At 39.2% G+C, this 23,720-nt stretch overlaps 1 protein-coding gene across 1 annotated transcript in view; it reads left to right on the plus strand.

Moving 5' to 3' along the window:
- The window catches only part of LOC147905840 (Phosphoglycerate mutase family protein), an 82,945-nt gene extending 60,333 nt beyond the window's left edge, over nucleotides 1-22,612 (plus strand). Inside the window, exon 6 of the mRNA XM_087381989.1 lies at nucleotides 22,505-22,612. The gene's annotated coding sequence lies outside the window, so the exon portion shown is untranslated. The remainder of the gene's footprint in view (nucleotides 1-22,504) is intronic.
- Nucleotides 22,613-23,720: the final 1,108 nt, after the last annotated feature.

Consider the following 23,720-nt stretch of genomic DNA (forward strand, 5'->3'; position numbering starts at 1 on the left):
TTTAGAATTACATTTCCCTTAACTTTCCTCTACTTTATCTATTTGAATCTACTATTAGGGGTTCCCACGCTATATCTTCAATTGTCCCCAACCAGGGCACCATTTGAACTTGTATTTGGAGGGCTCAAAATGCAAACTCATAGAAGTGCCATTTGAGCTTATAGTTGGAGGCTTGATACGCAAGTACACAAACTTGGGGGGTAAAATATTTGATGAAAATTTGTGCCACAATATTCATTTACAATAAAAAAAGACATCTACTAACCTTTTGGATGGAAGGAAGCTTATATCCCATTGAACTTTCTACACAATAGATCCTTCTATTTTATACTATGCATGATTTTGTTCAATCTATTTGATATGGGAATGTTGTATTTATTGATATTGCAATTGATAAAATAACAGCTATACAAGAGAGGTGTGAAAGGATCAAGAAAAATAACTGGTGCATTTGGGGGATCATACAATTGTTAGAATACAGCACTGCATAAAAGATCTTTAGTTGTGTAAAACAGAAAGTTTCATGTCAAATACAATACTTTGGCCTTGGAGTGAGAGGGATTTCAAGACTCACTCTATGACCATTATGAGATATAAATATTCATTGGAAAGATCAATAAACTCCAAGAATTAAGAGTTCCTATATAGAAGAAAAGGGAGAAGATGACAAAACAAGTAGAAGAACAAGGGGACACCAACGGGATTCAAGAATAGGAAAATGCATATTAAACCTATAGAGTGCTAGAAATAGGTGGTGGTGGAAGAGGAGAATCTAGGCTATAAATTGGTATTAAATTCTATGCTTAACCTATCTAGTTCTAGAACATTCAAAATATTTCTTAATTCTATGCTTAATCTATCCAGTTGTAGAACATTCAAAATATTTCTTAAATTCTATGCTTAATCTATCCAGTTCTAGAACATTCAAAATATTTCTTAAATTCTATGCTTAATCTATCCAGTTCTAGAACATTCAAAATATTGCTTTATTTGTTCTAAGACTTTTCCTTTTTCCTTATTTATGAACTTTATGAAAAACAGAACCGGAGCAATTGGCATGGATAAATTGAAATTTCATCTCCTTTGAAAAGTATATTGAAGCCATCACATATATTTACAATGTTAAAGGAACCAAGACACAAAGGCCTCTTTGTGCAAGTTTCTTGAGAAATCATAAAGGACTTTAAGGGAGTTATGGATAAAAGGAGATTCTTGGAGCTTGTGACATTGCTAGTGTGATCTACGATGTTTACATAGAAATTCTCAAGTCTTCTACTAGAGCAAAGTCTTTGAAATCTATATTGCCACTACCAATACCTTGATTTGTAAATCTTGCCTAACTTAGAAACAAGCCATCGTGTGAGAGAAAAGCAAGGAGGATGTTGTTGTGTAAGTGGCACAATGACTTGGAAGCTGGCATGATCAAAAGCTACCTATGTCATTTCATATGAATGCTCTCAATGATGTTTACTTAGATATTCAAAATTTGTAGAATTCCATGGTTGAATTCCATGGAAGTGAGAACATGGTAACAATGAATTACTTCTTTGTGTTGTAATATTTCTTAGTTTCTTCTTATGCTTCCAAACAAGTTCCTGTCCCACCACAACTTCAAGAAACAAAACCTTACCTTGCCTCACAACATTTTGGGTTGGCAATACTAGAATTCTTTGTTCAATTTCACTAATATTAGGCTTCACAATCTCAAATAGCTACTTTTGAGAGTAAAAGTGTGGGCAAGCTCAATGTGGTAATGGGGAGAGTCGATATCATATAGTTGATGGTAAAATCATGGGGAGATTTGCATATCACACATTACATGGTAAGCCTACCATTGTGATTTGGTGAACCTGCATCACTTTAATTTTTATTGCCACCATTAAGACATACATGCTTCATCTTGATGTTTACACCATATCCTTTACACACATGTACCTACTTGGTTGGTGGAGAAATTGGGGCCGTTTCCATTTGAAACACTCAAGGCATGAAGAAGTCCCATTGTATAGCAAAGGCAATCTACCTCAACAATTCAAGGCATGGTGGTGGTATCACCCGTAGTAACAATGTACTACATGATATGCTTGAGTGGGTTTATGGATGTTTTTCAGGAACGACTCTTAAGCACAAGAAAACAAAGTAATTAGAGTTACAAAAGTAGCTCATCTTGTGGGAATGACCATGATGAGGGCTTCTTCAATTGTCCCCAACTAGGGCACCATTTGAACTTGTATTTGGAGGGCTCAAAATGCAAACTCATAGAAGTGCCATTTGAAGTTGTATTTGGAGGGCTTCTTGGAAGTTCTACTTAGAGGTAAGGAGTTGCACTTCGGTTGCAATATAAGATGTGTGTGTGTGTGTGCGCGCAAGCATGCATGCATGCGTGTGTGTGCCCACATGTTTGAGTCCATGCACTCGGGTGCATGTGCACATGTTTGTGCACATGTGGATGTGTTAGCTTGCATGCATGCGACAAGATTGTAACTAAAGAGAATAATGTTGATGATTCATCTCAACCTCATGTGTTCATATGATCATAGCACTAACACAAAGAGCACTAAAAAGGCACAAGTGTTGGAAACCCTAACCCTAACCCTAAAGGGTATGTATATATTCATTTTTTCAACTAATATAGTGTATATCACTATATTCATTCTTTTCAACCTCCTGTGTTCATTTGTGCATAGCACTAACACAAAGAGTGCTAAAAAGGCACAAGGGTTGGAAATCCTCACCCTAATTCTAAAGGGGTATGTATATATTCATTCTTTTCAACTAATATAGTATATAGTTAGTCATTTGTGGTGTGCTCTCTAGCTCATGCCCTCTCTCTACTCTTCTCCTCTCCCTCTTTATATTTGTTCATGGTATGCGAGCATGGTTGTGCCTTCCACCACTAAGGCACCATCCTTGATACTATGAGAGAGATTGAGTGTTTTCTTCTTTCATTCCATTGGTGAGAGAAATTTTGTTTAGGTGAAAAATATTTTTGTTCATCCCTTTGAAAATTTCCATCCATTATTTGAGAGATGTACAATGAGAGAGAGGTTTCCATTGAGAGGGAAAGAGGTAGCTTTGTGATTCTCAAGAGTCTCTATTCCATGAGCAAAAGAAACAATTCTTTCATTTCTTTACCGATTGAGATAGTGAGTTTCCAAAGCTTTGACTTTCAGGTAGTTTGCAGCATTGCTAAGCTTTGACTTAAAAACCTAATTGATAAATAATGCTAAAAGCCAAAGAACAAAACGCTAGAATAAGCCTAATCAAACATTGTTGAATTATGGCTAATTCAGTGCCATGCTAAATTAGCTAGTGGACTGGCAGTTGACCTCAAGTTGACTCTTAGCTCACTTTTATAGCTTGTACCTACGGTGTTCACTTATACTGCTTGGCTAGGAAGTCACAAGGGGATGTCGCCCCTTGACCTCGTGTCAAAGTGGAATCAACTTAGAATTGGGTCTCAAGAGTGCCGAACAATACATAAACTTGAGATCAAGAAGAATCCTAGAGGCTAGGATCTCTAACCCTAATTTAGAGGACAGTGCCTCAAATACCCTCTTGTCAACCTATACACCTAGCTCTACATCCTTAAGTTCAACAAGCTCGAAGATCAATTCTTATGCCGCGCATGAACCACCACAAATTGACATGTTCTTAGTGTCCTCAAACTCTAGCCTTAATGATCCCTAGTCTCCTACCTCTTCTACAACAAATAGATTAGGGGTACCTTTTCCAATATGATAGGGAGGTTTGGAATATAAGACCCCAACATGGTGAGCCCATTCGCAAGGAAAACCAGAGTGCCAGTGAAGCCACAAGGCCCACCATCATGGACTATGCTAGAAGGCATGCGAAGTATTCCAACTTCCTTCGTGAATACTATAGCCCTGCATGTGCACTTCTATGAGGGAGGATCATAATTTAGTGACATGTTTGAGCCTAGGATACTAAGTGACTATCCCTTGTAGTGGGATACATAGTGACAATCATTCATAGTGGGATTTTCCCCCAGTGGACCCAATAGATATCAATGCTCCACTCTTGTGTAACTACGCTGTGTAACTACGCAGGAACCAGCTAACTCTACTTGTAAGCCCCCCATATGAGGAGAAGGCATTTGAGTAGCTTGGTTATCCAGTAGGTCCTGGTTTGGACACCAGATGGGGGCCATGTGTGGCCTGATGGCTAGACGGCTTCAGATAGAGTTGGCACATTGCCAACTAGGCTACATGCAAGTGTAGGAAGGCATCCCATGACTGACCGCACTGAGGGTAGACGGAGCATTTCCCGAGGCAGCCCACTCTCGGGTTGCGGGGTCTGTTAGGAGCCCCAAATGATCTCGGATGGCTCTGGGCTGAACGACGTCCATAGGTCAGTTGCTCTATTCTGCACCATGGTTCTAACGTGTGGTCGGTGGCCTATTTCGAGACTGACCTCCACTCGGCCGTTTTGGGCTGAATAGGTCGGTCTCCCAATTGGGTCTAATCGACTACGACTGGTGGCTATATAAGAGCAAGCCCATATTCATCACTGGCTATAACAACCCTGATTCCTTAGCATCCAGCCTATGTCCTCTACTATTTCTAGCATGCCATCAAAGCTTCTCACACAGGAGCACATGGCTAGGAGGCAGCGCCATCTATTGTATCAGTTTTATAGTAATCAAATTTTTGATTCTCCATACTATCTACTTTTCTCTCTTGCATACGAGATCCTATTATCTGTTGAGCACAGACGTTGTATTTTTTTCTTACATGGTATCAGAGCTTGGGCTCTAGCAAGAAGATTTGGTAGTGTCTTTCTGTTTGCGAGCAGATTATGAGAGATGGCCCAGCCCGCAAGACTGCGAATCCCACTGTTCGACGAAAGCGGAAAGTTGGACGGCGCTAACTATCCACTCTGGAAGTTCAAGATGAAGACCATCCTAAGCGCATATGAGCTTTGGGATACTGCTACTGGGGTGGACGTGAAGCCGGTTGTGAGACCGAATCTAGCCAATGCAGGACAACAGATAGTACCAACTGCAGATCAGATTCACCTACCAAAAATTACAGAACTGCCTGATGTATGTGAAGCTTGCATGATGGGCAAGTAGCATCGGTAGCCCTATCCTAAAGAGGCCAGCAAGGCAAAGGCTCCTCTAGAGCTCGTTCACATGGACCTCTGTGGAAAGATGGAGATGGAAGCTTTGGGTGGTTCCTACTACTTCATGACACTGATCAACGACTACAGTAGAAGGATATGGATATACTTTCTGAAGACTAAATATGAGGCTTTTAGTAAGTTCAAAGAATGGCATGTAATGGTCGAGAAAGAAACGGGGAGGAAGGTGAAGAAGTTGAGATCATACAGAGGTGGTGAGTTCACATCAAGTGAATTCAAAAGTTACTACAAAAGTCACGGGATCAAGAGGCAGAAACCTCATCCACATACATCACAGCAAAATGGAGTAGCAGAGCGCAAGATGCGCGTCATCTGCAAAATGGGTAGGAGTATGATGAAAGGGGAAGATTTGCCAAAGACTTTCTAGGCTGAAGCATGTAACACGGCCATTTACATTCTGAATCGTAGCTACACGAAGGCTGTGAATGGGATGACTCCACTACAGGCCTTTTCTGGTAAGAAACCTTTAGCTGCACATTTCAGAGTTTTTGGATGTGACTGTTTTGTGCATGTCCCTCATGCTAACAGGACCAAATGGGAACCGAAGAGCCGAAAGTGTATTTTCTTGGGCTACAGTGAAGAGGCAAAGGGTAACCGTCTCTATAATCCTGTTACCAAGAAGGTAATAGTAAGTCATGATGTCATCTTCTCAGAATAGCCGCATCAATTGGAGGAGGATGCTTCCTTCCCAGATAGCCAGGACTAGGATATCCATCTAGTACAACCACCAACAATAGACCGAACTCCCCCAATGGTGCTTGGGAGGATTCAAGATAAAGATGAGGAAGAAGAGCCTATAGAACCACAATGGCAGCGACCATTCCTGAAGTGGGTAAAGCAGCTTTTGGACGGCAAAGAACCTCCAGCCATTGAGGAGGAACCATCCGAACACCGCCGGTCCAAGAGATTAGAGGAGTAAAGAAGGGTGCAGGAACACTTGGTCAACTATGCTCTGATGAAAGGAGGATGAAAGAGGTCATCGGTGCCAAAGAACCCAAGTGTCTTGAAGAGGCACAGGGTGATGATAGGTGGATGGAGGCTATGCAGTCGGAGTATGGCTCCATAATGAAGAACAACACTTGGGACCTTGTAGATCGACCATCAAAACGCAAGGTAATCAGCACCAAGTGGGTGTACAAGACCAAGTACAAGTCCGATGGCACATTGGATAAGTACAAGGCTCGCCTCGTGGCAAAAGGATTTGCACAGGTACATGGTTTTGATTATCAGGATACTTTTCTTCCACAGCATAGTTATTGCCACACTTTCTGATTGGACTATGGGATTTGAAGCTTCATGATCATCCCTTTACCGTGAATCCCATGTATTCGCGTTGTGTAGCAAGGCTACTATGTGCTTAGATGACAACATGAAAGAAAAGTCCCAAGGAGGAAGGATTGCATCTATCTCCTCAGAAGTATCGACAGCAAACTTGAAGGTCACTACGTCAAGTTAAGTCAAGGAGACGACCATGCCCACCAAGGGCATGAATATGGGGGAACTGGCTACTAATTTATTAAATCAGTTAAGCCAACAATTGAAGGGAGGCAAGGCCAAGGAAGCCCCTAGTAATCCCCACCTGTTCATAAGGTGTGATAATGTGTGGTGTGGGATCTGAAATGGGAACCATCCTACCAATGAGTGCCCTCACTCTTGAGCAAGGCCTGCACTCTAGTGCATGCATTGTGCACGATGGGGGAGCCATGAGACATCCTAGTCAGTATCCCAAGGTCATCTCCTAGCCGATGTACCAACAATGGCCACCTCTTACTTTACCCACACTGCCAAATCCATCCAATTAGGGACAATTAACAATACAAGGAGCCACTCCTACCAACCAAGTGCAATTTAGGGATCAAAATCTCTCGTTACCCCACCTACAATGGAACCTCAACCACCTCCATCAGAAATCACTCCTATGAAATAGGTCTTAGTGGAGGAACTATCTAGGGATTGGGAAGAACTGGCTCACAAACTTAGTGGAAGTGATTACTCTCAATACAATAATACTACGAGTTAGTCCATCTATATAAGTCATTATGTCACGCACAATGACCAACATATCCTTATCTACTGAATGGTTCCTATCTGTTAGCTGGTGAGAGATATGAACACCTTGACAAGGAGATCATTTGTTCAATTGTATTCATGTCAAGGAACCCATAGGGCTGGTAAATAACCATACAAAATGGTGACCAACCAGCTGATATTGTGCTACAAGTACCAAGGACCTCACTTTGTAAAAGATTGCCCATACAAGGATGATCAAACCATACAAGTGGTAGCCACATCCAATGCAAGTGCATTGCTGTGTTTTGGTTGTGGAATGGATCACCTTTACATGCATGTCCTATTCAAGGGCCACCTAGAACTACCAATGATCCTAAATTTAGCATTAACTTGTTGAGTGTAGAAAGAGGCCAACTATCCTCGGTGCCCTCAAATGTGATAACCAGTTCCCAAGCCAAGGCCTTCAGTATGGAGCTGATAAGCAAGCAAAAAGAGACAAATTTAATACATTACAACCTAGAGAAACAACTCAATCTATATGCAAAAATACTAAGGGTGGCACTAAGATTGGAAAGGGCCATGATAAGGTCATCCTTTAGGACAGGTCTGATGAGACGACACTGCCACCCTAGCCACATCATCTTCTTCTAGTGTACTTTCTCAAATGGAGGCTTGATCAATCCTCCTCCTCCCATCTCCTACCAAGGTAAGAGAGTGAATGCAATCTTGGATGGAGGAGGAGGTGTAAGCATAGTTACTAAGAAGTGCTAGGCCAAGTGGGGATGACATAAGATGGACAGCACAAAGCTTGTAGTACCCAAGCCAACCGGATGTCTATGATGTGACATTGGGTAGGCATTTCATGTGTACTGCAGGATTGGTCCATGACTGGAACTCAAAAAGAATATACTTACGTAAGGATGAGAAAGTTATGAGGGTGGATTTCCAATGTAGAAAGCTCACCTATGTCCAAAAATCTATTTGTAGCACTAAAACCACCAATAGGTCGACATCGGTAAATGTGTTCAAAGCCTATAAGGAAGAAGACAATGAGAAGAGTCATGAAGACTCTTGATGTGCTCCTTTACAAGAGCTAGAAGACTTCCTAAATTGGATGCATACACCGGCCATAATCAATCCACTAAGTGCTAAAGGAACTCAGATGATGCACCTTGAAAATAATCAACCTATTGCCATTACACATTTTTACACCATAAGGACAATTTTACTTAATGAAATTGAACCTACAATTGATAACTCCTTCGATACTAAGGAGATAGATATTACTCCATCTCAAATTTGGGTAGAGCTAATATCAATAGGTGCACCATGCTGAATATAGGCCATGGCATATGCTCAAGCAATCTCGTCTCCTTGGAAACATTCAAACATCTCAGCTAGGTACTCCTTGAAGTTTGTGATTCTAAAATTCAATCCGTAGGAAGTACCTCAATTAAGGTTGTTAGTTCTTTAATGATAAAGGTTTCCATGGATAAGCACGTTGCACCTTGCAAGTCTTTTGTAGCACCTTAACAAAAGCCGCAATTCTTGGTAGTGTTGGATCCAAGACATTAAGGGTTGTTTGGTGATGAATCATTCCATCAAGATGCTACCAAATGGACCAACATTCAAATCATTAACATCAACATTGAATTCCAACTCTCAACCTCTACAAGCACCTCACCAACAAAGAAGACAAAGAAGAAGAGGAACCAAGCAAGTGTGGGTCCAAAAGGATCTACTAGAGCCACAAGGGTACTTTGAAGGTGAATCATATGTTAGGATTCCAACCAAACCTCACCATCAAAAGCCATCCCATTATGGAAACAACAAACATCAACATTGAAGAACAAAATGACTCTACAATACCATTGGGTTCCCACAAGACTACTAGAGGCCCAAGGATATTACCTTGAAAACACTTATATTAAGGTACCCAAGGTACTAGGTGTAACAAGAGCACCTCCATCATTTTTAAGTAGCAACAACAATGTGCGCAACAAAGATCAAAAGAAAGAATGGATGCCCAAGCCTCTAAAATCATCATCATCAACAAAAGAGAGGAAACCATCAAATTCAGGACTATTGAGATTATGAAAAAATCAAGACAAAGATCAGAGAGCAGAACCACAAGAACCTACCTTGAAAAAGGTAGAACAACAAGAACCTGCTCACAAGGGAAAAGCACCAATATAAGAGGATCATACACAAAGAACATCCTCTATCTCCTACCGAGTAGTTACAAAATAACTTGTCTTCAAAAAAGAGAGAATAACACAAGAACCTAGTTGACCACTACTAGTCTATTTAAATGGGGTTGAAACACCATAGAATTTACTACATCATCGGCAAGGCAAATGGCAGTTAGACAAGAACCTATCTTACAAAAAGGGACAGTAATACAAGAACCTACCAAGGCAAAAAGAGAATCTACTTTGGGAGCTATGCAAGAACCTTTCTTGGTAAAAAATTTGGCATCAATCATCATGGCAACCACACAAGAAACTTCCGATGTAAATGGCAAATTATTTTCATTGGCAAACTTTTCAAAAGTTACTTGAGGTCAACAAAAACAAATCTCTGAGACATTGTAGTCCTACTCACATTTGCTACAAAGAACATATATCACATTATTACTATGATATAATGGAAGAAACACGGGAGAGGATATACCTGATAAAGGCAATAAAAAGTTGGGATCACGAAGGAGCTACTCCAAGGTCAAGGATATTATGATAGCAATGTGGATCCTTGAGTGTAATCATCACCACATCCCACTTTCTCTTGCTTACCTCATGGCTAAATGCACCTCTCCCCTAGTATAGCCAAAACACTGAGAGTGGAGACCCTAAAAGTTTGAGCCTACAATACTGACAACCAAGAATACACTAGCAGCTACTACACAAGAAACTACTACTAAAAATGGAGTAGATCCACAAGAACCTATTGTGATGGAAGATACTCGAGACATTACTACCATGGAAAGAAGCTCCTCACTAACAAAGGGTATGCAATCCTATTAACTTCATCAAGGTCTAGGAAGTCAAGGACATCTCAACCCCCAATGTCCCAATGCACTCCTCCATATATGGAACAAACAAGTGGTTCTACACTAATAGCTCCAAAGGATGAGTGGATTGTAGGGTGAATTTTATGACATCAAAATGGGTATGGATGAGTTCTTGTGATCCTCAAATATTTTTTCCCGACTTCATTTACGAACCCCACCCTCCATTCCCTAGTTCCAAATCTCTCTCCTTTTATTATTGTCTTACGGTTTTGCTTTTTGTTGCTTAACACTAGTATCAATTTAACCATTTGAGCTTCCCAATGTAAGATCACTTTTAACTAGAGGACTTTCCTAGAACCAAGATGCTATAAAACTCTTTAGGCATAGTCCTTATTTTAGAAGTTTGTATGGTGTATTATTAGACTCCTTTGAATTTGATGACTTAGACAAATAGAGCTCCAAATCACACCACGACCTTTTTTTTTTTTTTTACTTCCAAGAACAGACCTCAATGACATGTAATCCATAAAATGGATTTAGAAAGAGGCTCTATATAGAGAAGCAAGACAAAATGTCATGCACAACTCTAGATGTACAAAAATGGCATGTCAAAGATGAGGTCTCATGAGAATTCAATACAAGTCCAACTCAAATTAATTATGTGACTTAAGGAGAAGCATGATAATACACTAGTACTTACTTCGCTAATGCTAACACGGGGGTTTCCATTTTTTGAGCAAAAACCCCTGAACGACGAGCGGACAAAAGGTAGGAGGGGTCAAAATATATAAGCTCAAGACATTTTTGGGGAGCAAAAAAATCCAAATTATTTCAAGGAATATGTAAGTAAATATGAAATACTAATAAACAGATATAGATATAAATATACCTTTATATAATATACATATATAATGTCCAAGTGGTGACTTATTTTATCACTTTCAAAAATCCTTTCTTTTCCTTTCACCATTGGTTGGATCATGAAATTTTGGGCAAATATCCTCTTTATAGTTCCTCAGGATGACCTAAGAAAATAATATAATACTTTTTTAATAGACCCTCTAAGTGTATTTTTCCAGAGGAATATGGTTTGAAGAGCTTGCCCCCCAACCCTATTCCACCGGTGGAATACCCTTGGAGAGCCTACGCAAAAGGGGTCATAACTTTTGCTCCTTATCTTAGATTGAGGAGCTATAAAAAGGAAAAATGTTCAAAATTTCATGATCTATGCAATGGTAGGCTTAAAATTATACTTTTGATAGTTATAAAAGATAAAAAGTAAAAATTTCAAGATGTATATGAGAGTTACAACTTCTCCCTAATTCATATTATGTAGGAAGGAGTTCAATAGAGACCACATTTTCTTAAAAGTACTTAGGTTTGGAGAATTGGGAATATTTTGAAAATTCAATCCTTGCCTTCCCATATTTGATAATGTATTAGAGATTAATTTATGATCGATTAGAATGGCCTCAAGTATGAGGTTTCCAATATCTTTTTCCTACTCATCTAAGGAATATGGTATACATTGTTATAAATATGGGATTGCTAAAGATTAGGGAAACTCTTTTAAATTGATTTAATTACCATAATCCTCAAAAGAGAGTATGGTAGGGAGTTATTTATAGGAGTTTCTAAAGTGTTCACTATTTGTTCATATATAAATGATGTTCTCTAAAATGAGGGCTATAATGAAAAATAAGTAAGTATATGGTTCCATAAATGAGAAATTAAGAAAGAATTGTATATTCCTTTGAGAAATATACAAGCATGGTTGGTGTCAAAAATTATCGCTCGGACTTTTCTGCTCGTAGGTTTTTGCTCGGAAAGTGTGCACATCCTGCTAACACCAATAGGATCGTACATCACCCCCTATTAACACCTTCTTCCTACTAACTTACTCCTCAAATTCTTCTCTTTCTTCTTCTTTCTTTGAAAGGTCACAAGTACTTAGCTCCAATCCATCCACCCAATGTCTACCTATTACAATCACTCATGCCAGGAAGTTCCCATTATAGTGGAATTTGGTCCTAGAACCAAGCATCACTAGATAAAATATCCATCCTACTAGAAATAATTCCATAACAAAGGATCCACTAAAGCCCTATGAAGCAATGTAGTCAGGGAAGGTTTCACATGGGCATAAAAGAATGATTATCAACAACAATCCTCCAACAACCATGACCTTTGCATGATCCAAGGGAACACAATAAAACTACACAAGTGCTTGCTGTGTGGGCTTCAACAAGCAGCACACACTCCACCAAATAGATGCGAAAAGTTGGATGGAAGGAGACAGAGAAGAAGATGGAATCTACAAGATTTTGATGGAATCTCAAAGATTTTGATGAACCTTATCACCCGAGGTTGGTCATCCCACTAACACATGGCCACATTTCAGCCACAACTAGGTTTGGTCAAAGATTTAACACATCGCAGTCATGTTAGCACCATCTACCATGTCAACCTTATCAACAATGTCATCTAACATGTGGCATAGGCCACATCATCACAACAACCAATGCCACATCATCAAAAGTTTCCACATCCGTTGGCCATGTCATCAAGTCCACATCATCATCTATCATCAGTGACACCTTAGTAGTCTACATAATCAGGCCATGTCACCAGTAACACATCATTAGGCCATGTCGACAGTACACCTTAGCAACCGTGTCAGCACTACCACATGCATATTTTTTTGGTGGGTTGGCTATAGATTAACACTTCATACCACCATTCTAAAGCTTTATTGGCTATTTTTTCACATTTTGTGCACGATATTTGAGCCTTGTAAAGCCTTCATGGCTATTCTTGGCATCTATTGCCACAAAATCCTTGTAACATATTGATATATATTGTAGTTCTATCTTCACCACCAGCTCAATTGTAGTTGATACAGATTGTTTTTTTCACAGGCACATTGAGTACTATTTTGCATCATGTCTACCACTAGCAACCTCAATTTGCAGACACCTGCTAAGTTAGAAAACTCCAATTATGTTACATGGAAGTATTGAATGGAGACCATAATTGCACTTCAAGATAAGTGGGACTATGTAGATAGGTCTACACCTAAGCCATCTAGTAAACCTAAAGCAAATCCCATCATTGCCAGAACACAAGTAGAAGGGTCTACACTTGCACCAACTGGGTCTACATCTGGAGTAGATCCTGCCATTTTCCAACCACAAGAGGATTGTGACAAGAAAGATAAGTATGCTCATCATTAAGTCAAGAAGAATGTGCAAGATTTCATGCTTGTATAGCTCAATATGGTCAAGACATCAAAAGAAGCATGCAGCTCTTTATGAGTCCAAGAATGCTTCTAGATTCTAACACTTAGAAACCTTATTAATCAGAGTTTTTACAATAGCACTGAATCTGTTCATCCTTATGTACTCATAATTAAGGATTACAACAATCAATTTGCAGCAAACAGGAGAGACCATAAGCCTATAGAGATGGTTTAAGTCATCCTGAATGGACTAGTAGAGGGATATGAGAATCTAGTCCAAATTATTTCCATTCAAGGCAAGTTCCAACACTAGAAGAGGTTATAATTAGTGTTACTTGGTGAGGAACTCATGATGTAGGCCATTCAAGCACAGAAGGGTCATTCTATGATCAGCCATTTACAGTCGAGATAGAGGCAAAGGAAGAGCATCTTAGAGGATTGGACATCGGCATCAAAATCCCAACATTTGCAGAGCACCAACATCAGCATCCAAGAGGAAATCATTCCAATACCAGGAGATTTCAAGGAAGAGGGAATGCATCCATCACCAACATGTTAGAGATTTAGTGCAGCTATTGTCACAAGTTTGGACATTATGCATGAGATTGCTGCAAGAAGCAGTATGACCAAGGAGGTCAATCTAGTAGCAATAGAGGAAATTCTCATGGAAGAGGAAATCATCATGGCGGACTTCAAAGTCACTGTCTCATTATGGTGGCAATGGACCCAACACCATACAACTTGTGTGTAAGGATATGCAGAAGACTAACATAGTGTATCTTGACATTTTTTGTGATTCTAAGGAGGAGGAATGCAACTATCAAGTTGACCATGTCGATCAAGATCCTTGTTACATTGGTAGTGGTGCATCTTTTGTCAGTTGGACAACTGATGGAACATAACTATAGAATCTTCTTCGATGGAGACGAATGCACAATCAAGGATACGTTTTGGGATATGAACTAGTGGGAAAAGTAGTCAAAGAAGGATGATTGTTTAGGACGCTAGCTTCAATACTAGACTTGCATGCCATGTCAACTCAACAGGATGGCACTTTTTGCAATATGGCACAAGAGATATGGTCATTTCAATTTCAAAAGTTTGATGCAATTGAGAAATTAGAATATGGCACTTGGCATTCCTAAACTTACAATTTCTTGGAAAAGTTTGCGAAGCATGTTGCTTTGGAAAACAAAAAAGAGAAACTCTGAGAGAAGCACCTCTCAAGCAAGATGTATTCTTGATTTGATTCATGTAGACGTATGGGGTTTTGCATAGACCCACAACATTAATGGTTCACTTCATTACTTGACTTTCATCAATAACTATAGCAGATATTGTTGGGTCTATTTCATGAAGCAAAAATATGAAGTCTTTTCCAAATTTTAAGAATTCAAAGACGTGCTAGAGAACCAGACAAGCAGAAAGATCAAAGTCCTTAGATTAGACACATGAGTTGAATACCTATCTTTAGCATCCATGAAATTTTGTAGAAGTAATGGCATTCAAAGGCAATTCACATGCATGAATCCTCAAATCCCCCACTAGCCGATCAAGCCTCCTTGCAACCCTCTGTGGCTGAAACATACTCAACCTCTATGGTAGACAAACCAACACGCTTGACCCACAACATTGATGGTTCACTTCATTACTTGACTTTCATTGATAATTATAGCAGATATTGTTGGTCTATTTCATGAAGCAAAAAACTGAAGTCTTTTCCAAATTTCAAGAATTCAAAGACATGGTAGACAACCAGACAAGCAGAACGATCAAAGTTCTTAGATTAGACACAAGAGTTGAATACATGTCTTAAGCATTCATGAAATTTTGCAGAAGTAATGGCATTCAAAGGCAATTCACATGCATAGATACTCCTCAACAAAATGCAATGGCTAAAAAGAAGAATGGGACTTTAGCAAATAGTGCTAGAGCAACAATGCTCAGTGAGAAGCATCTTCCAAATCAATATTGGGTAGAGGCAATTCATACTGCAAAGTACTTGCTTAATCGGCTTCCAACAGAACCAATTCAGGGTATGCCGCCTTATATGGCATAAACTAGATACCAGCCATGCATTGGGAATCTCCACTTCTTTGGTTGCATAGCATATGCCCACATACATGATGATCTTTGCTGAAAGTTGGATATTAAGTCACATAAAACACATCATGGTTGGCTATAATGAAGAGAGAAAAGCATACAAGTATGATTCCATCATTTGAAATGTTATAATCTCTAGAGATGTAGTGTTTGATGAAGAATAAGAATGGAAAACATCAAATACATAGGAGATAGTCACACCAAATACCACCTACCAAGACGGTTTATGAAGAAGAGCAAGAATTGCAGGAAGTTCCCTGAGAAGAGCAACAAAGCAGATGGTCTACAAGAGAAATCAAACCACCAGCCAGGTTGATATATGTTTAGAAAGGCAAAGCAATTCAGATTGAAAACACCAATTATTCTCTTATGACTACCATCATGGCTATAGAAGAGCCACTACACTTTGAGGATGCAATTAATAGGCTAGAATGGCAAACTTCTATGAATGAAGAGATGTGATGCTTGTACAAAAACAATACTTGGGATCTATGCGACCTTCCACTATGAAAAAAGGCCATTGCAAACAAATTGGTTTACAAAGTCAAATACAATCCAAATGGTAGCATTAAAAGATACAAAGCTAGACTAGTGGCAAAAGGTTTTGCAGAGCAATATAGTCAAGATTATGAGAAGAATTATGAGAGAATTATGCTCCAGTAGCAAACATGGATTCCATAATATTTTTTAGATCAAGAGCCACACTCAGCACATGGAATGCCTACTAGCTAGATGTCAAAAATGCTTTTATCAACAATGATTACCTAGACGAGAAAGTCTACATGCAACAATTAGCTGGGTATGTTGAACTAGGAAAAGAGAATCAGGTTTGCCATCTCAAGAAAAGTCTTTGTGGCTTAAAGAAAGCACTCAAAAGTTGCTATAGCATAATTGGCAAGTATTTTGCTAATTTGGGAGACATCAAGTCCATTGCAGATCATACTCTCTACTACAAAGCTCAAGGGGAAGACATTACTATTGCCCTTTTGTATGCAGGTAATCTGATTTTGATAAGAAGCAATGAGAGCTTCATCAACAAGATGAAACAAGAATTATTTGTAGAGTTTTATATGAAAGATCTTGGACTTGTGCATTATTATCTTGGCATTGAGTTCTGGAGAGACTCAGACAACACCTTCATGAGCCAGCAAAAATATGTGGATAGTCTCCCAAAGAAGTTTCATATGGTGGTTTGCAAGATTATAGCCACTCCCATGGAGTAGAGTTTTAAACTTACCAAAGTTCCAAAAAACCTACAAATAAGTACCATCAGTATCTCATCAGATCTCTTATATCTATGACTATCACAAGGCTGGATATTTTGATATGCAGTAATTTCACTAGCACAATTTATGGCACATCCAAAATAATCTCACTAGAATGCATCCAAGAGATTCTTAAACTGCATTAGAGGTACAAGAAAATTTGGGATATAATATAGAGGAGGTCATCCAAGATTGCATGGATATTGTGACATTAACTAAGTAGATCATGAGACCAACAGATCCACATAAGGATATGCATTTTTCCTTGATCAAGGTGTTATAACAACTGTTTCCTTGTATTCAATAGGAGTAGAATATAGTGTGGTCGTAATAATTGCATGTGAGGCTATATGGCTCAAAAGACTATTATAAGAAATAGACTACTTTGATGAGATAAATCCAACAACAATATACTACAATAATCAATTGACTCAAGCATAGCCAAGAATCCAATATATCACTTCAAGGCAAAGCACATTGATGTTAGAGAGCACTTCATCAGAGAAAGAGTGTTACTTGGTGACATCTTATTACAACATTGTGATAGCAAAGAGAATGTTGTAGATATCTTTACCAAACCACTTGAGAAATGGGTTTTTGTGAAACATCGACAAGCTCTTGGTTTGACTTAGAGAAAGGATATTCCCATTAAAGGGGTGTGATGGAATGTAATCTTCAGTCCTTATTCCATTCCCCATAATCATCATCTTGAGGGAAGGCCGACTTCATGGTGTTCATCTTGAGGGAAGGTGTTGAGGATTCATATCAACACCATGTGTTCATATGTGCATAGCACTAACACAAAGAGTGCTAAAAAGGCACAGGGTTGGAAAACCTAACCCTAATCCTAAAGAGGTATGTATAAATTCATTATTTTTAACTAGTATAGTGTACAATTAGTCATTTGTGGTGTGCTCTCTAGTTGTGGCCTCTCTCATCATCTCCACTCTTCTCCTCTCCCTTTTCATATTTGTTCAAAGAAGCCCTAATTATATTGTGTTGCGAAAAACAAGGGCTAAAATAGAGCTTTTAAAAAGTCTATAAGGAACCTTAAGGTTTAAACTCACACTTTAATCTCAATTTTTATGGCAAGGAGTATATTTCTAGACCAAAAACTTATAATGCCCACATTGTAGCCCTTGATAGGATACCCTTGATAGGGTACCATTGTAGCCCTTGAAAGGATACCCTTGATAGGTTTGTAGCATGAGCTAAGGCTTCTTCTTTTAATACTCATACATCCCTTAGAGTTCTCCTTGCAAGTCCCCTTAGTCATTCTATTTGTGATCTTCTAGAGAAAGTCATCATACAACACGTTGCCCATCCCCCCCAAGACCCCTATAGACCCCCCTTGTAAATCTCCTCACACAAAAAATCATATTGATTGTTTGCTTTGCAAAGGCAAAACCGATTCCCCCAAACAACGATATGATCCAAACACATGAATGAAGAGAATCATGCCTTCATAATTATAGAATTTATTACAAGGAGGCTTCATAACCTATCTAGCATAATTATGCCTGTAAGCTATATAAAAGTTGTTAAAGGGGTTTAGAATCATTAAATATGTTCCAAGTCCAAAATCTACTATGAAGTAATGAGAGTCTGTTCTTCAAGATCATTATCCCATTCAAGGTTGGCCATAAACATTGAAACTGCAGGATCAATTGGGATTTTAGGCATAAGTGGAGATTCTACTTGCATGACCTTTGCATCAATTTGTGGGAGGACTGGATCTAGTGCATGGCCATTGTCGATTGTCACTAATGCTTGGATCCAACTGTTGATATTACTTTGTGTGTCACCTACCAAGGCATTTTGTTGTGGAAGGGCTGATTTGCTAGATACCACGGTCGAAGAGGTATTATCGAATGGTCTCGACACAATGGCTTTGATTGCTCCTATCCCCACATTGATTCTCATTGCTGTGCCATGATTTTTTATCGTAAGCTGATCAATACCCCAATCATGGAGCAGTGATGCTTCTCGTGGTAGCCAAGGGCCGAGTAAAACTTGATAAAAGTCTTGGGTCCCAAGAGATCCAAGACTGTGACCTGGAGGGAAAATCGTATCCTTGCTACCTTTGTGGATACCCCATTAACTATACCCAAGGATTTTGTGTGTGAATGATTTGCAAGGCAGATGTTAAAATGATCTTTCTTCATCGTGGGAGATCCCATGCATTATAGAGATTGTTTGATAAGACATTCACACCTACGCCTCCATACACAATGTCCTAGACCTCATCATGTGCTCTATGGATCAAAGGCATAGTGATATTGCATATATCATCTCTCTCATGCAATCAGACTGGGTTGTCTTTTGTTTCTTCCATAGGTGGCGGGAGATTTGCTGATTTTACCCATCCCTTGAAACTTGCCCAAATGTTGGGACAATTCCATAAGAGGATTCCAATGGGGATGGAGAGGGGGCAACTCAGGAAGCTAGAGAGGGATGCACCTTCCAGTTGGTATAGTGAAACATTATGTTGTGGCCCTTGTTGATGGAACAGAGGTTCGATTATGGTATCAAGACTTGGTGGAGACAAGTCAAGGACTGGATCTTGCACTTTCTTTTTAGCTTCAATTCGGGCTTATTCCTTCTCCACCCATTGTCAAAAATTGAGCCTTCTCCAATTCGACGTTAGGGTATACAGCTTCTTTGACAAGTGGATCTGAATGGTGGTTGACGTACTCGACACGTCTTTCCTTGGTGGAGACTTGTGCTTTCTTTTGGATAAGCTTTTTGCTTGAACAGGTAATGATTAATTAGTGTCGATAGTGTTACAAGATGGTTTTAAGCACCGCACAGTAGTGGTCTATCAAAAGACATTAATAGGTTATGGGAAAGCATGCCATCGGGGTATTAAGTCGGATATCTATGGCAATGGCATTGAGCATAGTATGGGATCACATAGGTTGGCTATGGATGTTATTTCTCCGTGCAAAAGAGTATGGCGACGTGGACCTTGGAGTCCCAAGCTCAAAGAATGATGATATGATAGATTAGTGCCACGTGGCTCAATGTTGAAACAACACATGGTAGGCTATGAGATTGGCATGTAGGTGTGCATTTTAAAAAAACATTTGTAGTATTTCTTGTTTTTTTTAAATTTGCCTCTATGCCTTTCTTGCTTAGACTTGAAATCTAGATCTCACTTTGCTATAAGGACCACCACTTTAGGCCTTTGTTGAAGCTAGATGGGCACTACATAAAATTGTTTTCATCTTTTGATCTAAAATTCCTTTTGGTTATAACTCGTCATGCATAATGAATTTACCATGATACAAAAAGTAAAATTTTCTCCCTCTTTCCCCTTTGCTTTGAGATTCATAAGATGAAAAGGGCTTCAAGGAAATATAGTTCAGATGTGTCAGGAAGTTGTTCAAGGGATACTATGGCAAATTGATTAGAATGATTCCAAAAGGAGCCTTCAATGCTCTTTGCTACTATTCAATCATGTTGAAAGCATGGTGTGTTTAATTCCTTAGGTGTTGCACATAAAATACGTCATAATTTTGGAAAATATATACCTTTGTGAGGTAATATAGATCAAGGTGAGATAAAAAGTAAAAATGGGTGCTTTTTTATGCTTTAAACAATGGTTAGGTATATTTTTGCCAAAAATGGTGCATGAGGTCATTCCAATGGGATATGCCAATTTTGCTATGTGATGTTGTGGGAGTAAATGTTGAATATCTTTTGGTTCATGCGTTCAATAAAAGGGATATTCTCTAGACAAGTGTTTGCATCAAAAGTTTGCCCTCTCTCTCTCTCTCTCTCTCTCACACACACACACACACACACACACACACTCTTCCCTTTTTCTCTTGCATCCACTTAATTTCTTAAAATTTTCCTTACATTTCTTACTCTTCTTAACTTCCCTTAATTTCTTCCTCTTTTACTGTATTTTATCATAACTTCCCTAAAATTTCCTCTTATTTTTTCCTAAACTCACCTTAGCTTCCCTTAAATTTTCCCTAATCCTATCCTTTCTTTTATTTTCTCTCTCTGCCCTCTTACTTTCCTTTTTTTCCCAATATTTTTCCTATATTTTCCTTAATTTTTTTCATTATCTCCCTATTTTGTCACTAATCTTTTGTTCCCTAATTTTCTCTAAATTCTCCAATTTAATTTCTCTAACACTTCCCATTTTCTCCCCTAATTCCCCTAATTTTTGTCTATGTTTTCCTCTTATGTCTCTAATTTTTTATAATTTTCTCTTAATTTTTATTGGTTTTTTCCCATTCCCCCCTTTTTTCCCCTATTTCTCCTCGACTATTCCTCTCCCACAACCTTGTCTACCTTTCTGCTGGACCTGACCATTCCCTTCCATACTCACCCCCGACTTTGGATCACCTCCTATTTAAGTTTCGTCCTCCCTTCCTCTAATTTCAACCTATCCAATATCCACGGTCCACCAATCGCTCTACCCTGCCTGCTCTAACGCCACTCCCAACCCATCTCCCCCTGGCTGCTCGCCGTCTTAATTACTCTCAGGACTCAGTCCCCTGGGCCCTGGCGCTGCCTTCCAAGTCTGTGCACGGCTTCTACAGCTTTGCTCTTCGCTGGCCGCGCCCGTGTTCTCCTCTAGAATATCTGGAGTCTGCATGATGGTCGCACGCACACTTTTTCCTACTTCTCGCGCCTTGTGCAAGAAAATCTCCCTCGGTTATACTGCCACCTCCCTCCAAGCCCTCGTTGGAAGTTGGACTCACGTGGCAAGTCCATGCTTTAATGCCACTTTTCATTTATGCCCTCCTTTTTAAAATTTAAACCCCCTCCCTTTCTTCATTTCACGTGTTTTTTAATCTAACCCTTGTCCCCCTTCACCTCACTACTTTTCATTATCTCTATGCCTTTTCCCCTTTTAGTTAAAATTAAAAAAACCATGCTCAATTCTTTCCTTTGATTCTTTCCCTCTTTGATTCCTTTACAAAGGCTGCTTATTTCCCTTCTAACCTCTTTAACCTATTAAACCTATCCACCTCTTAAACCTATTACCCTTCTAACCTTTTTAAACCTATTAACCTCTCTCTTTTAGCCTCTCTATCAACTTATTAACTTCCCTACCTCTATGTACTTACCCTACCCCTTCGCTTTTACTTCTTATCTCTTAAACTTACTAGCCTCTCTATTATTTAATAACCGTACGTCTAGTCTCTCTATTAACTTATTACCCTCTCTAGCTCTTTGTACTTATATCCACTACTCCAACCATTCGTTCAAGCTTCTCTATCCCTTATCTCCCTAGTCCCTCTTATCTCTTTTGCCATTGATTTTATCTTATAACAATTATTGATTTTTTCTTATGACTAAGCTTGTTTCTCTTTAGTTCCCCTTTGTCTCTTTGGTCTCATGACTAAAATTGGTTCGTTCCTTCCTTTAATCTTACTCTCCTTTGTCATATGAATTGCCTTTTTTCAAAACCCTTTTTTCCACTCTCCCTACACACACATATCTATGTCATAACCCCCCTCTTCTTCATTGTACCACCCTTAAATGTCCCATTCACATTACTTTCAAATTAATTCAGTTCCCTAAATAGATCGTCTTTCATTGCATTTATAAGTATACATTGAGTTGTATAAGTTTGCAAGTTTCTATTTTTATGGTGACCCCAATAACAAGGGAGGGGTGTTTATGACACATGTCTTCCCAACTAAGGTTTAAGTGGGTTCTCACCACATTTTTCTGGTTGGATGGTGGCAGGTAGGCAGACTCCCTTCTTCAATAAAAGTGATGCTTGCCAGGACTTATCCAAGCTCAACTTCTATACACTTTCCACAAAGTCATTTCTACAAAATGGCACACTACTGGTTTCCTTTATAAACAGGGATTCACCGACTTATACCAACTTTTTCATTAATGCAATTAGTCCTATTCCATTGTCTAGCTTCGTTCTTTTGTCTTTTCACTATGCAAAGGGATGTTGTCAAGTCTTCCACACACACACACACACACACGTTTTTTTCGCCTTGCAATGGTCTTAAATGATGGTGCTGATTAAAGAATGTTAGTCTAGCTCATAGTTCAGAATGTAGTTCATTTGGTCAAGTTAACCGTGTTATGGGGCATTTAGTATTAGGGTTAACGGTAGTTTAGGCAATTTTTAGGCTTAGGTTTTTGTCTTTTTGTGAGCCCCTAAAGGACTTTGTCACTTTGTGTGGATTAAGTTTTTTTTTCTTAATACAATTAAATAAAATTGTTGAGTGTATTGCAAGGGTGCAGCCCAGAACTAAAATAGACCATAAGTACAAAATTGGTCCAAAAGGGGCTTCCTACCTAGGACCAGCGCTGCACGCAACCAATACCTATCGCAGTGCCATATATCTTCCTAGATCTCCCAGTGCGGAGCTAACCACTGGGTCCTTACATGTCGTGATAATGCTGAAGTCTTTCAAGTATGTGCCTACCTCTTTCATGATGGCCATGGCCATGAATCCTTTCTCCGTTTGGTGTTGAAAGACCGATTTGTTCCTGGTTTCCCATACCGCTAGAAACACGGCCGCATTGATGAGATGGGAGCTTCTGAGTATCTCCTAAAAGAGCAGTCCTCCACCTTGGGCCAATACTGAACCACGACATTAGGCATGTCTTTCTCATCGCATCCTCCACCATATACCAAACTTCACATGTGGATTAAGCTTTTGGCCTTACATGAGGGCTAGCGAATTATTTTGTCATTTAGCTTGTATGACACCACCTTTATTATAAGCATGTGATATTATTTAAATGAGGATCTCTTGCCAAAATGGCGAGGTCCCCACTCATATTTAATGGTCCATTCCCCCCTAGTATGTCTCCCCAAGTAGTGAAAAATGGGAGATTCGTATTCATTAGTGTACCCCTAAGCTAAGTTAAATGCGTCCCTTCAAATGATTGAAACAATTAAAAAAAAAAAAGAGGTCCATCCCATCTTTCATCT

Source organism: Dipteris shenzhenensis, chromosome 1, assembly GCF_047967505.1.
Source record: "Dipteris shenzhenensis isolate YYH24624 ecotype China chromosome 1, Dip_SZ_1.0, whole genome shotgun sequence".
NCBI lineage: Eukaryota > Viridiplantae > Streptophyta > Polypodiopsida > Gleicheniales > Dipteridaceae > Dipteris > Dipteris shenzhenensis.